The sequence below is a fragment of the Oncorhynchus keta genome, chromosome 8 (assembly GCF_023373465.1).
Source record: "Oncorhynchus keta strain PuntledgeMale-10-30-2019 chromosome 8, Oket_V2, whole genome shotgun sequence".
In the NCBI taxonomy this organism is placed as follows: domain Eukaryota; kingdom Metazoa; phylum Chordata; class Actinopteri; order Salmoniformes; family Salmonidae; genus Oncorhynchus; species Oncorhynchus keta.
This window is the reverse complement of record NC_068428.1, coordinates 12,856,701-12,870,554: the sequence shown is the minus strand read 5'-3', so window position 1 is coordinate 12,870,554 and position 13,854 is coordinate 12,856,701. Positions and strand designations below refer to the sequence as shown.

The window sequence follows — 13,854 nt, the reverse complement described above, 5'->3', positions numbered from 1 at the left end:
AACATACTTGGTTTTGATGCGATCCTCAACAGATACCATGTAATACCATATGAATATATATATATTGATTCATGGACCCTCTTGTTTTCAATTGACATTTACAATGCTGCCGTCAAGTGGATGGTCACCCCTGACAGTGACATATCTGCCCTGACTTGTACTCTAATAATTGACATTCTGCACACCGTGCCAAGGCAACTGGAAACAAACATTGCAAACGAGTCAGTCACATGGTGAAAACGACCTTGCTTTATGACTTAAGTGCTTCCCGCCCTTTCCTCGTCTAATCTGCCAATTCCATCCATCACTCTAATGATATGGCAGAGAGCCAGCCCAATCAAGCTCAATTACTTGTCATCTCATTAGTGACTGACAACATTACAGCAACGTCTCAGCTAACAGTGGCTGAGTTTAGACAGGCAGCCCAATTCTGGTCTTTTGTTCAATCAGATCAGCTCTGAAAAAAATAGCTGATGTGAAAAGACGCTGATGTGATTGCTCAAAAGACCAATTAGTGGAGAAAAGATCCGAATTGGGCTGCCTTGTCTAAACGCAGCCAGTGTTACTTGGCAGAAACATTGTAGCATTTCTCATTTATAATTCAAAGGATGTAGGCTACAGCAGAATTGTTGGTTATTTTCCAAATCTCGGCACTAAACGATCAAGAGGAAAGAGTTATTGTCCACTTAATCACGAGTAAGCTTGATTGACCTTTACTCCATTGTGCGCCTTGATCTTTCTGTAAATTAACACGCTTAAAACTTGACTGTATTTCATGGAGTGGTAAAGATCAAAAGACAGGGAAGAACCAGAGGAGATGAATCAATGAGTTTGATTCGAGTCAGCATCTCCAGAGGACTCCAGCCGCAGAGAAGCAGAAACAGGCCAAAGCAACGACAATGTAAGTCAGTGGCTCCACACAAATCAATTTCACATATTCCAAAGCCAATGAATTACAGTAAGTGAGAAAATGTGATTGGGGTTTTGGGGGGACTTCAATTTCATAAACATGACGGGACACTAACAAATCTGTGTTTTTTTAGAAGGAAACATTATGCAGCCCCGTGTCTCGAGTGTTGTTTCGGCCTCCTGCCCAAAACCTCCAGTTTTCATCATTCTTTGCTTTTCCATTCAGCCAATTGCCCCTCTAAACAGGTTGAGGCACTGAGCAGCGCGGGAGGACCAGAGGAAGAATGAGACAGTAAATGTTTTGATTGGACTCTGTGCCCAGGGGATGGGGCACAACCTGGCCCTCCACAGATGGTGCCCACTGTTAGCCCTCATCGCCCATCTGCCCTGGGCAGCCTTGCCTTGCCATGCTCTGCTAGTGGGCACAAGCTCTGCTCTGCCTCTCCCTCTTCCCCAGCCTCAGCACACCCATACACTAGCAGACCCCTCGGTCAGGCAGGAGCGGGAGGCCACACGGGAACACAGGGCTCATCTCTCCTCCTCTCCCCGCTCCTCTCCTCCCTCTCTCTACTTGGATAAGAGCTTCATTTGCTTCCAGTGACCCTCTTAATTTGTGTGTTGGCTGTCAAACACTGATAGCAGACAGACGCCTCAGGTCCCTATCAGCCAGCCAGAAGATTAGGCCCACGTTGCATGGGGATAATGATTTATACATGCAGTGGGGACAGTTTAATATGAGGCCAACACATTCACAGTTGCAGAATGGCTTCCTGTCTGTCCACATTGAGACTGCAATGTGTGGAAATAGAAGTATTTGAATTTGGTTTTGTAATCAGTCACAGAGCAATATGAGTCCGTAACAGTAGGTACATATACTGCAAACAGTGTCCGTATCATCAAAGACACAGATATAGATCGCTGCAATGTAAACTCTAAAATGTAATATAAGGGCAAAGCTGACTCCATTACAATTATAAATACTCAGAAACTCACCCTGACCGAGTGTGAACCAAGGCCTTAGCATTCTGCCATATTTCTGGAGGATATCATGCATCTTGTTGGCTAAACCCAGACTCTGTTCTGTATTTACTTAGAGAAGTATCCGGCCAAGCAAGGTCTCTGCATTGGGAAGAAAAACTGTTGAAATGTTAAAGTGCTCGTAACTAAAATAAAGGAATTTCATTAAATATTGAAATCTTTCAGAGGATTAGTAGGGGAGGGCTGGACGGCGCCTGCATGGCTCCTCTGTGTGATGTGAGCTCAGGCAGAACACACAAAATGGTGTCAGTGCTGTTAATTGGCTCCAAGTCCCTGTTCAACACTGTGGCTCTCTGTAGCCTCTCTGCTCTTGTGGACTAATCTGCACACAGTGTTAATCAATGCCGCTGTGACTTCTATAAAAAGGCAAACTACATGATGTGTGTGTGTGTGTGTGTGTGTGTGTGTGTGTGTGTGTGTGTGTGTGTGTGTGTGTGTGTGTGTGTGTGTGTGTGTGTGTGTGTGTGTGTGTGTGTGTGTGTGTGTGTGTGTGTGTGTGTGTGTGTGTGTGTGTGTGTGTGTGTGTGTGTGTGTGCTAAAAAGACTTAACATTCACTGTGGTGTCGATTTAATACATTGTGCAAAATCTAGTGGCATGATGTATTTTGTACTGTGCACTTTAGACTTGGAACTCATTCCTCTTGGAGATGAAATAGTTGAGTATAGAAAAGGGAAAGTGTGGGCCACAAGAGAGCATGGACTTTTGTAAAAATGGGCTAATCCTGCAAGCACAGAAATATTACTTTCCCATTTTAATGGGAAATATTATGTGCATCTCTTTGCCTCTCTCTGTCTCTGTGTGTCTCTCTGTCTCTGTCTCTGTGTGTCTCTCTGTCTCTGTCTCTGTGTGTCTCTCTGTCTCTATGTGTCTCTCTGTCTCTGTCTCTGTATGTATCTCTGTCTCTGTGTGTCTCTCTGTCTCTGTCTCTGTGTGTCTCTCTGTCTCTGTGTGTCTCTCTGTCTCTGTCTCTGTATGTATCTCTGTCTCTGTATGTCTCTCTGTCTCTGTGTGTCTCTCTGTCTCTGTCTCTGTGTGTCTCTCTGTGTGTCTCTCTGTGTGTGCATATATATATATATGCACACACACAACCTGAATTTGACCAAACTGCTTTTCTTCCTAGACACATCACTGTGTCAATAGAAGTATGTGATTTCAAATGAGTTCTGTTTTGCACTACCCCTTTGGGAGCCATTTCCTCACTTTCTTGTGGTCACTCTGAAATGACTACGCCGGCCCCGGAGGTTAGGATATTATCATGTGCTAAGTGCTCAGTAATGTGGGCCAAGGAAAACAGATGTGCGTGTCACTACCCGGTTGAAAACACATGACGAGGACACTTGTCTGAGAGGGAACAAGTGCAATTCAAGTCAAATGTTCCATCTCGGACAGGCAAGCCATTTGTCTGTGTCAGAGTTTATGCGATGCTCCCAAACACTTTGCCTAGCCCCCCCCAACTTCCCTGTCTCGCGGCCTATAAAGCCAAATCAATCAAGCTTCCCCATGCAGGAAAGTGCCGAAATAAAGAGACAATGAAGTGGAATGAGGAAAAGCAGAATTGATAGCATTAGATGGATTCGGGAAAGGTTGTGAAGAATCTCATGTGCACCAGCTTGGTGGAGAAATACACACCTCAGGCAACAATGCTGAATAAGAACTACGCAGAGAAGTGAGGTAAAAAATAAGAAGATTGTATTCCATATTCTGTGCTTACGGAATGATTGAGTTTATTGATCTGCTGAATGATTGTCCATCTTTTACTGTGTTACAAACAGTTGCGCTGCAAGCTAGGCCTCTAGTCTCACTCTCTTCAAATGAAGAAATTTCAGGGTCACATAAGGAGAGTGGAATGATTTGATTAATTCTACCAAAGCTATGTGGATCAGCCTTTTGTCATGAACCTTGCTTGTCTAACCTGTTTACAGGCTGATGGTAAATATCCAAGAGATTGTGTTTCATCAATATGTGTTCATCTTGGACTTATACTCTCCTAATTAAGACCTAGTGTTGTCTGACATGAGGAAACAATGTGTAGCTAGCTATAGAGCCAAGCAAAGCTAGCATGCTTCATCATCAATCTCTACAAAATAACCATGGAAATATATCAAAGTTCACCTAAATAACCATCCACAACATCAGGAAAGACATTAGAGAATGTGGCATAGTTCTCTTGCAGGCTGATGGAGATAACAAAGGTACTGCATGCAAAATCAAACATCTGTTTTCCCCATACGGTATGAAATAAGGGCCACAGGACCAGTGGAAGCGAAAAAGCCTCATAAGATGCACCACCATTTTTCACCGTAGGAATGAGGTACTTTTCAATGCCATCACCGCGTGGCCAAAGAGCTCTGTTTTCATGTCATCATGTCATGTGCGCAATGATCTGCCAAATTTTGATTTTGTGCATTATCATGGTTTACACATTAGAATACGTTGCCTCAATATTTCCATCCATATAAATATGAGCTGATCCGTCGTCATTATTGTGGAATAATTTTACTGTTAAGGAAAGATTTGAACGGAAAAGGCTGATCCGAGAGTCGCGCTGCCTTTCGTTCGATACTATCAGTATCGACACATGCCTCAATGACGCACTCAACGAATGTTCTCTCTCTGTGGTGTTTTGGGAAACGCATGTTACATATTCGGCCATTTTAGGAAAGCTACTTGGTTAAAACACTCGTAAGCCTAAGTTCCGTCGCTATCGGGGAACCTGGGCCGAGGTTATTTTAGCCAAAAACCTGGCTGACACTTGGCCTCAAGTGGATCTTCAAGCAAGACCCCTAACCCCGTAGACTAATCAAAATCCACAAAGAAATAGTCAATTGGCCACAAAATCAACATTTTGCAATGGCCATCTGTCTCCGAACTTGAACCCTGTTGAAAACCTGTGGTTTGAATTGAAGAGAGCTGTCCATATGAGCAGACAAAAGCTATCAAGGATCTGGAAAGATTCTATATGGAGGAATGGTCTAAGATCCCTCCTAATGTGTTCTCAAATCTCATTAAACATTTTAGAAAAAAGCTCAGTGTTGTTATCCTCACAAGGGGCGGGTGCTAGGATATTGAAATCAGGGGTGCCAATCATTTTTACCCCTATCTTTATTAGATTTTTTCTTTTTTTTCTTGCTAAACTAAATGTAGTTCTCTGAGCAACTGTATTAGTATAAACAAATATAAATTCCCTATTTATATAGTCTTTTTTGGTCATCTTTATCAAGGGTTCCATTAATAATTTTGGACCTGGTTGCATATTAAACTGTATATGTGTTTCTAGCATGTATTTGCATATTTCCATTAGGGAATGCCTACTCTGTGGAAGTGCGCGTTTGCAATAACTATATCCGCCCTTGCACTCCTTCGAAACAATGCCATTTTTCAAACTTTGGCAAAGCGTAAAATATACAAAACTTAGTCCACACTGTTCGTAACATTATAATTTTGGGAACAGAACTGTATTGAGAGAAACTGTTTAATTGATGAGAAAATGTCCATAATGTCGGGCCAAAATCCATCTTGCTCCATCTTCTCCCACTGGGCTTCCTCACATCCCCATATTTGGTAATGAGTGGAAATGCCAACCGGATGCTTCACACTTATACATCTGATGAAATATATGGTTTATTGTTCTATCTGTGCATGAATTACAACTCCCACCAGTTTTATATGCCTCACTTTTGACAGCTTTTACAACAGACTAAACATTTTGCAACAGAATTGGTGTAATGAATATACCCCAGGGACATGAACACTGAAGTATAACATAGGAACGCGTCACTTGCAGAGGGTATACTGTATATAATGACAGGATGGTCTCTGCCCTCACAATGGGAGTTGTTGTCCCAAAGGTGGGAAGGCAGGCGATCTGCTTATTGTTCTGCTTATCTATGTATTCCCGCGTGGACAGATTTTGACTGGAGTGGACCCTCTTGCTTCACCTCTTCCTCTCTGGTATTAGAGAAACAAACTTCCTGTTAGCTGAGGTCACATGACAGGTAAGGTCAAGGTCATAAAAGTAAGAATACTGATTATAGAAAACTGCCAGTAGGGAGAGCCCAGTGGGCTGTTCAATGGTTTTTGACTGTGTCATGTCCAACACCCTTCTATCAAATGAAAAATAAGAGGACATCCAAGTCGAAGGGCATTATCCTTTTATTCAAAGTAAGAACATTTCTTTGTGATCAGATTAGAATATGCGAGTGCTTTCTTGGCCAGCTTTGTCAATGATCATGGCAGTCCTTGAACACCATTTGATAGACTTGGACATCTGTGTCAATGTCAGAGAGTACTTGGCCAAGCTGATACTTTATTGTCCAGGGCTGGAGAACGGACATTTCTGGCTTTTGTTCAGGCCTCTCATTTCTGGAAGAAACACTTACTGTTGATCAACATCTGTTGTCGAGTTCATTTGTCAAATGGAGGAGAAGTTGATTACAGGTTTATGGGCTCCTACGTTCCGTTGTCACGGTCAGAATGGCCAGACCATTTTCGATGATTCAAGGGAGATGAAAATTCTCATCAGAGGTTGCATACTTTCCCTGTTTTCATTACTCCACCAGAAAATAGATTTAAAAAACAACAACAGTACTTTGAACTAGATAGCATGCCAAGTCAGTATCCTGGGGAAGTAGTATGATGTGTTCAGCATGTAAACCTTTGCTCCAGTCTGTTGGTCTCTCGCTCCCTGCTAATGGACCTCTATCCACGGGACTCTTCCTCCTTTGATCTCATCCAGTTAGCAGCAGACTGCTCCTTAATGTGAGCCTCTGACAAAATGGATCAACCATATGGTCACACAGCAGGATCCTGGGTAATTTCACCCCCCTTTGCTGCCACTGCTCGGCATGAGAACGAAGCCTGGCTATGGGAAGCAGAGAAACTGTGTTCTTCCGGAGTTCACATTCTTGTCCTATAAACACTTGATCAACCATCATGCCCCTCACACCACAGTCTAACATCTGTAAATGTGTGAAAATGTATTTAATAGTAACTTCATAACAATATGCTGCAAAAAATGTATTGAAGGGGCTTGTTTTTTCCCAGCCCTTTTCCGTTTGTAGGCCTACAGCAGCACGTAATCATATCTCATGAAGGTTGCTATGTATGTTAATATTCAAACAGCAGCTATCCTGTTGGACTCGTTAGGGGTCATTTCCCCCTTTGTTGGATGGTTCAGGACAAGTAGCCTGATAATGTATTGTGTAATCATTGAGGTGTCGTCACCTACAGCCATGGCTCTCTGTAAGGGGTCCGATGGGGTCTGGTGGCCGGTGGATGGAGCAGGTGGCCATGATCACACACAGAGCTAACAGCTTGACACAGTAAGAGCAGGACCTGGGTAGGTGTCACTGGGATCTTGGACAAATGACACTTTTTCTACTGCTGAACCAACCCCAGTGTCATCAGCCCCATTTAACCAAATGTCACCGGGAAACAATTTTTCTTTAAGATGAGACTTTAAAAAATACATTAAAAAATCCGGAATAAAAAATGTATGACATGAACTGTTAAATGTGCTCATATAATTCCAATTAACATTCATAGATATTTAATCTTTAATTGGTAAAGTGAGTGATTAGTGTGGATGTTCTCTTAAACAGAGAGGGGGAGCGGGCGCAGAGCGAGATGGGGATACTGGGAGAGGTCAGGGGCCTCATTTATCCATATTGTCTAGAAACTATTCTAAAAGACTACACTGAACAAAGATATAAACGCGACATGCAACAATTTAAAATATTTTACTGAGCTTGAAGCTGACATAAGGAAAAAAGTCCATTTGAAATCAATTCATTAGGCCTTTATCTATTGTTTTCACATTACTCAGAATACAGATATGCATCTGTTGGTCACAGATATCTTAACAAAACGTTAGGGGCGTGCCTCAGAAAACCACTCGGTATCTGGCATGAACACTATTTGCCTCATGCAGCGCGACACATCTCCTTCGCATAGAGATGATCAGGCTGTTGATTGTGAAATGTTGTCCCACTCCTCTTCAATGGCTGTGCGAAGTTGCTGGATATTGGTGGGAACTGGAACACTCTGTTGTACACGTCATGCTCAATGGGTGACATGTCTGGTGAGTATGCAGGCCATGGAAGACCTGGGACATTTTCTATGTCCAGGAATTGTGTACAGATCCTTGCGACATGTGACCATGCATTATCATGCTGATACATGAGGGTATGGTGGCAGATGAATGGCAGGACAATGGGCCTCAGGATCTTGTCACGGTATCTCTGTGCATTCAAAGTGCCATCAATTAAATGCAATTGCGTTCGTTATCCGTAGCGTATGCCTGCCCATACCATAACCCCCCGCCACCATGGGGCACTCTGTTCATAACGTTGACATCAGCAAACCGCTCGCCCACACGACATCATACTGCCATCTGCCCAATACAGTTGAAACCGGGATTCAACTGTGAAATCAAATTTTATTGGTCACATACACATGGTTAGCAGATGTTAATGCGAGTGTAGCAAAATGCTTGTGCTTCTAGTTCCGACAGTGCAGTAATATCTAACAAGTAATCTAACAATTCCACAACAACTACCTTATACACACAAATGTAAAGGGATGGAATAAGAATATGTACATATAAATATATGGATGAGCGATGGCCGAGCTGCATAGGCAAGATGCAGTAGATAGTATAAAGTACAGTATATACATTTAAGATGAATAATGTAAGATATGTAAACATAACTAAAGTGGCATTATTTAAAGTGACTAGTGATCCATTTATTAAAGTGTCCAATGATTTGAGTCTGTATGTAGGCAGCAGCCTCTCTGTGTTGGTGATGGCTGTTTAACTGTCTGATGGTCTTGACAAGCCTCCTGGCCTCCCAGCTTTGATGCACCTGTACTGACCTCGCCTACTGGATGGAAGCAGTGTGAACAGGCAGTGGCTCGGGTGGTTGTTGTCCTTGATGATCTTTTTGGCCTTCCCGTGACATCAGGTGCTGTAGGTGGGCAGGTAGTTTGCCCCCGGTGAAGCGTTGTGCAGACCGCACCACCATCTGGAGAGCTGTTGCGCCTTCTTCACCACACGGTCTGTGTGCATGGACCCTTTCAGTTTGTCTGTCATGTGTACGCCGAGGAACTTAACTTTCCACCTTCTCCACTACTTTCCCACCGATGTGGATGGTTGAGTTGGAGGCGTGCATGGCCACACAGTCATGGATGAACAGGGAGTACAGGATGGGGCTGAGCACGCACCCTTGTGGGGCCCCAGTGTTGAGGATCAGCGAAGTGGAGATATTGTTTCCTCTACCTTCACCACCTGGGTGGCCTGTCAAAGTCCAGGAACCAATTGCACAGGGTGGGGTTGAGACCCAGGGCCGTAACCTTAATGATAAGCTTGGAGGGTACTATGGTGTTGAATGCTGAGCTGTAGTCAATGAACAGCATTGAAGCACAGTTGAAGTCGGAGGTTTACATACACTTAGGTTGGAGTCATTTAAACTCGTTTTCCAACAACTACACAAATGCAGACACACTGTTAGAGTTTGGTTGTGGCATTTTTGTTTGTTTGCTTTAGCACCTTTCAACACCCCTCATTATCACATTTACGCACGCACGCAACCACTCACTTACACTACTGATTACTGACTACACACACCATTGTTAAAAAGTATTTACGTTACTTCAGTTAATAAATATATTTTTGTTATTCCTAATCTCCACGTTGTCTCCCTTTTTTGTTACGGACTTCGAGCCAGTTCGTGACAAGGAGATAACCATTGACAAATACCAATTGTTCTCAATCTCAGGGCTCGTGCATGACATTGCCTATTTGCTTTTCAAAACTCCCCTAATTAACCATACATGGTCAAACTCATCCCTTTTTTAAAGCCCACAAGGAATAATCAATGCCGAACCATAAAATTCAAAGTCTCAGCCAAAAAAAAGCTATGATAAAGAATGTCTAGTGTTAGAGGTTGAGTACAACCGCAAGGTTTGATTTGGCTCGCTCAGTTGTGGCTTGACCAGTAAAAATAAAAAAGATGGTTACAAAGAGAGGACCGTTGGTTGCTTTAGCAATGACAAATATTCTTCAAATGAGTAGGCATCACTCACCAATAAGCTATCCATCCTCAACAGCTCCCTCCTGTAGGCCAACATTGCTGTTCTGCAGAATGAACGAGTGTGCATACTACCTGGCCACCTTGCCACCACATTTAGCAGCAACATAACCGATCACCTGAACTTGTTTTGGGATGGTGGTTTTACTGCGATGTGGGTGCCATCTATTGCTCCGTTCGTATTTCGGAACCCATTGATGGCAAAGGTACCCCCTTTTGACTTCAACCTGTTGTGCGATGGTGTATGGAAATTGTATGTAACTGTTCGTTTTGCTGGTGATTGCAACAACAACAAAAATGGTCTCGTCGAGAGTGGATACACAAAGACTTTTCTTTCATTTCAACAGTAACCGTGTTTGTTCTCAACCCCTACATTGCCCCATTCTTCCGAGAGCTCACTGAGTTTGAATGAAAACCTCTGGTGAGTTCAGTACACACACACACACACACACACACACACACACACACACACACACACACACACACACACACACACACACACACACACACACACACACACACACGACACCAGCTTGACTTGTCCCTTGTCTCCTGTCTCTTTACCCAGCCCTGGTGCTCTATCATTCAATTTTTTCATATTTTTTATGCTTGTCCAAGAAGTGAGAAGAGCTGGCAAATCAGAACTTTCCAAGACCCATGAGGAGCACTTTATGCCATGTTGACTTCGCCCCCGAATAGAGTTGCCCCTGATCATAGATCTTGGATTTATCCTCAATCCCAACTTTTTAACTCTCTTTGTCGCTCTCTCACCCCCCCACACACACACACACAGGCAGACAACTTTGTTAGTGTATTAGTGTTGTCATAATGCTCTTATCTGGTTACATGTGGAGATGGTTATACCGTAGATCATTTAACTATTCGATTTAGAATTTTAGGACCCCTTTAGGTATCCATGTTGTGACTTAGATGAAGATCAGATCAACTTTTATGTCCAAATTATGCAGAAATCCAGGTAATTCCAAAGGGTTCACATACTTTTACCGTCCCACTGTAGCTTAACAGTAAGGAAGATAGTTTCTGTAATATATATTTTACAGTACTATGCTGTAAAGGAAAGCTACGGTATAAGGCTGTACATTTACAGGGAAAAGTTCAGCGTAGCACTTGGATGTGCGCCGGAATGACACGCGTTTGCCTTTCTAAAGTACGTCTGAAATCCTCGCAGTAATCCTAGAAGATTGGCTCGTCAGATATCGTTTCCCAAAACCAATCTGTATTTTCTACAAAAAGAAACACCAGCCTCTAAAAATGTGCTCTCTGCGGAATGCAATGTGTGTCAAATCTTTGAATAGAGCAAAGTCAGCCAATGTAGTAGTATTTCAACAATGGTCTCACTTTCACATCTGCCTCTAATTTAAGAAATGACTGTACTTTTATATGGATTATTATCGTAACATATGCACTGATGTGGTCACATTATACGATATAGCCTGTCAAGATATGTGGCGCGAATTCACCATGGAAATACAATGAGATCGAAAAATGATTTATATAAAATGTATCACTCACACCATTTCACACATGTTCTACATTGTACCCATTCACTAGGCTACGCTTGACAAGCAATTCCCTTATTCCACCACTTGGCACTGTGCATACTCATGGTCATGGCTGTGCATACATTTACTCACAATCTCAAGCATTTCCACGCATGGTTTATGCACAGATTTATGCCTATGCATGAATGATAAATGAGGCCCCGGGACTCTAATAGGGCCTACCTTGGGTTTATTAAAAGCAATATGCTACGTCTGTATCTATCAATATCTTCATATTAATCTTAAACTATTTTTGCAAAAGCATAGATGTTATTTAGCATTGCTGATTGGTTTAGTAGTCTAGAACTAGTGCCTGGAAGTACAGTATACATGGGGTCTGTGTTATGTTGTGTCAATCAAAGAATAAATAAGATCAATCTTCAGTTGCATCCCATTTGCATCATATTTTTGGTTCTCCTAAGTGCCCATTTTATGTGGTTCCAGATGCTCATATTATAGCCATGCCAGCGTGTCAACTGTCACTGTCCCACACAGGCTGCATCCCAAATATCACCCTATTTCTTTGATAGTGCACTACTTTTGACCAGAGCCACATCTGCATCACTCATCGGTTGGCGGCCTTCATTAGCACTGGTAGCCTGGCCACTGTGGTCTCGACCCGCCATTAGGGTTCTGTTATTTAATTCTCTCCCTCTGTGTGGGTGGGTCTGAAGAAAGCCAGAGCAGGTGTTGCTTTTGTAAGATCAAGGTCATCATCACACAGGACAGAGCTGGTTTAGTGCTGAGGTGAAACAGAAGCCAGGCCTGTGACTGCGTCTGCTTCCCAAATGACACCCTATTACCTATTTTGTGCAATAGTTTTGACCAGAGCCTTATGGACCCTGCTGGTCAAAAGTAGTGCAATTGATAGGGAATAGGGTGCCATTTGGGACACAGCCTGGGACTCTGGAGGTTGGGGGTAGGAGGGCCATCCGTCTCCGCGATGAGGCTGAATGCTCTCAGTCCCATCCCTGGCCCCACTCCCTTGGCCATTAGGGCTAGCGGGATCAATGTGACCAGACAGGTCCAGTCAGGGAGGTATCCATCTATCATGTCAGCCACCACACACCCATGATGTCCCCTCTGGAGCTGGCCCCATGAACCTGCTCTGACCCCACACCACACATGTAATTACACTCAATCTCTCTCTGACTCATCTCACACTGCATTCGTTAAGGACATTCATATTTTGAAGACACCAGAGGTCATTGTTGTTGGTGTTGTCATCTGGTAAACAAAGGAAATGTAACTGATCTAAAGTGAACTGTCTTTTATTAGAGGGAATTAGAATCATATGGTTCCCTGTCATACTGTAGTTGTGTTCTGCCACATGCAGCAAAGCTCATACTATATCTGTGTTGACTGACTTTGATCCTCTGATAGGTAACATGGAATGGCATACATTTACAATGATTTGAGTGCTTGGGTTCCTCTCAACTCCCTATAGGCCTTTGTGAAAATCAGTGGCTTTCAGATTTAGAATCATGTCTGACTTCCTCAAATCAGGCATACCTGCAGGACTACATCAGTTTAGATATCGACCACATTCACCTGCAGAGTACATAGAGATCAGAGGAGTGATATGATTGGTTGATAAGCCCCCTCCCCCACAACATCACCTCTACACTCTTAAAAAAAGGGTTCCAAAAGGGTTCTTTGCGGAGGGATAGGGTTCTACCTTGAACTGTTTTCACCAGAATAACCCTTTTTGGAAGACAAGGGTTCTTAGTAAGGTAAAGGGTTCTACCGGGAACCTTTAACATCCTAAGAACAATTTTTGAAAGAAAGGGTTCTTCGATTCTTTGGAAGAAAATAAGGATTCCTTGGAAGGTAAGAAGGGTTCTACATAGAACCATATATAATATTTCCCAGCATGCTGTAATATCTATGTTTTTGCATTGTTTGGTTGATTCATGCTACACAAAGATAAATAACATGCCGTTTTTAAACTAATACAATCTGTTTAGTAATTTGATTTATTGCATCCGTTACTGAGATGGTTGTTCCAGTTTAGATGATTGAGGTCGGTAGCCTCAGCATTCAATCTTACCTACCCTGGCAGTCATTCTAAATGCAGGTTGCAGGTGATTTAACAATTCCACTTGTTGGATATCCTAACGCCGGCTGGATTCCAGTAGGAATTACACATCACTTTACAAACCAGCATATGTGACTTAAAGGCATGTAGTGGCCTGTAAACCAGGATATTCCTAACACCACTGTGTTTGGATATAATTAGGCCCTTAAATAAAGGCAT

The 13,854-nt window shown here is 42.8% G+C and overlaps 1 long non-coding RNA gene across 2 annotated transcripts; it reads left to right on the top strand.

Annotated features, from left to right (window-relative positions):
* The first annotated feature begins 566 nt into the window (after nucleotides 1-566).
* Nucleotides 567-2,078, top strand: LOC118387182 (uncharacterized). 2 transcript variants are annotated; one of them, XR_004826359.2, is made up of 3 exons: nucleotides 567-696; nucleotides 782-901; nucleotides 1,136-2,078. It is a non-coding gene; the product is annotated as an uncharacterized LOC118387182 (long non-coding RNA). The 2 variants fall into 2 exon arrangements; XR_004826358.2 differs by having other exon boundaries at nucleotides 1,044-2,078.
* The last annotated feature ends 11,776 nt before the right edge of the window (nucleotides 2,079-13,854 follow it).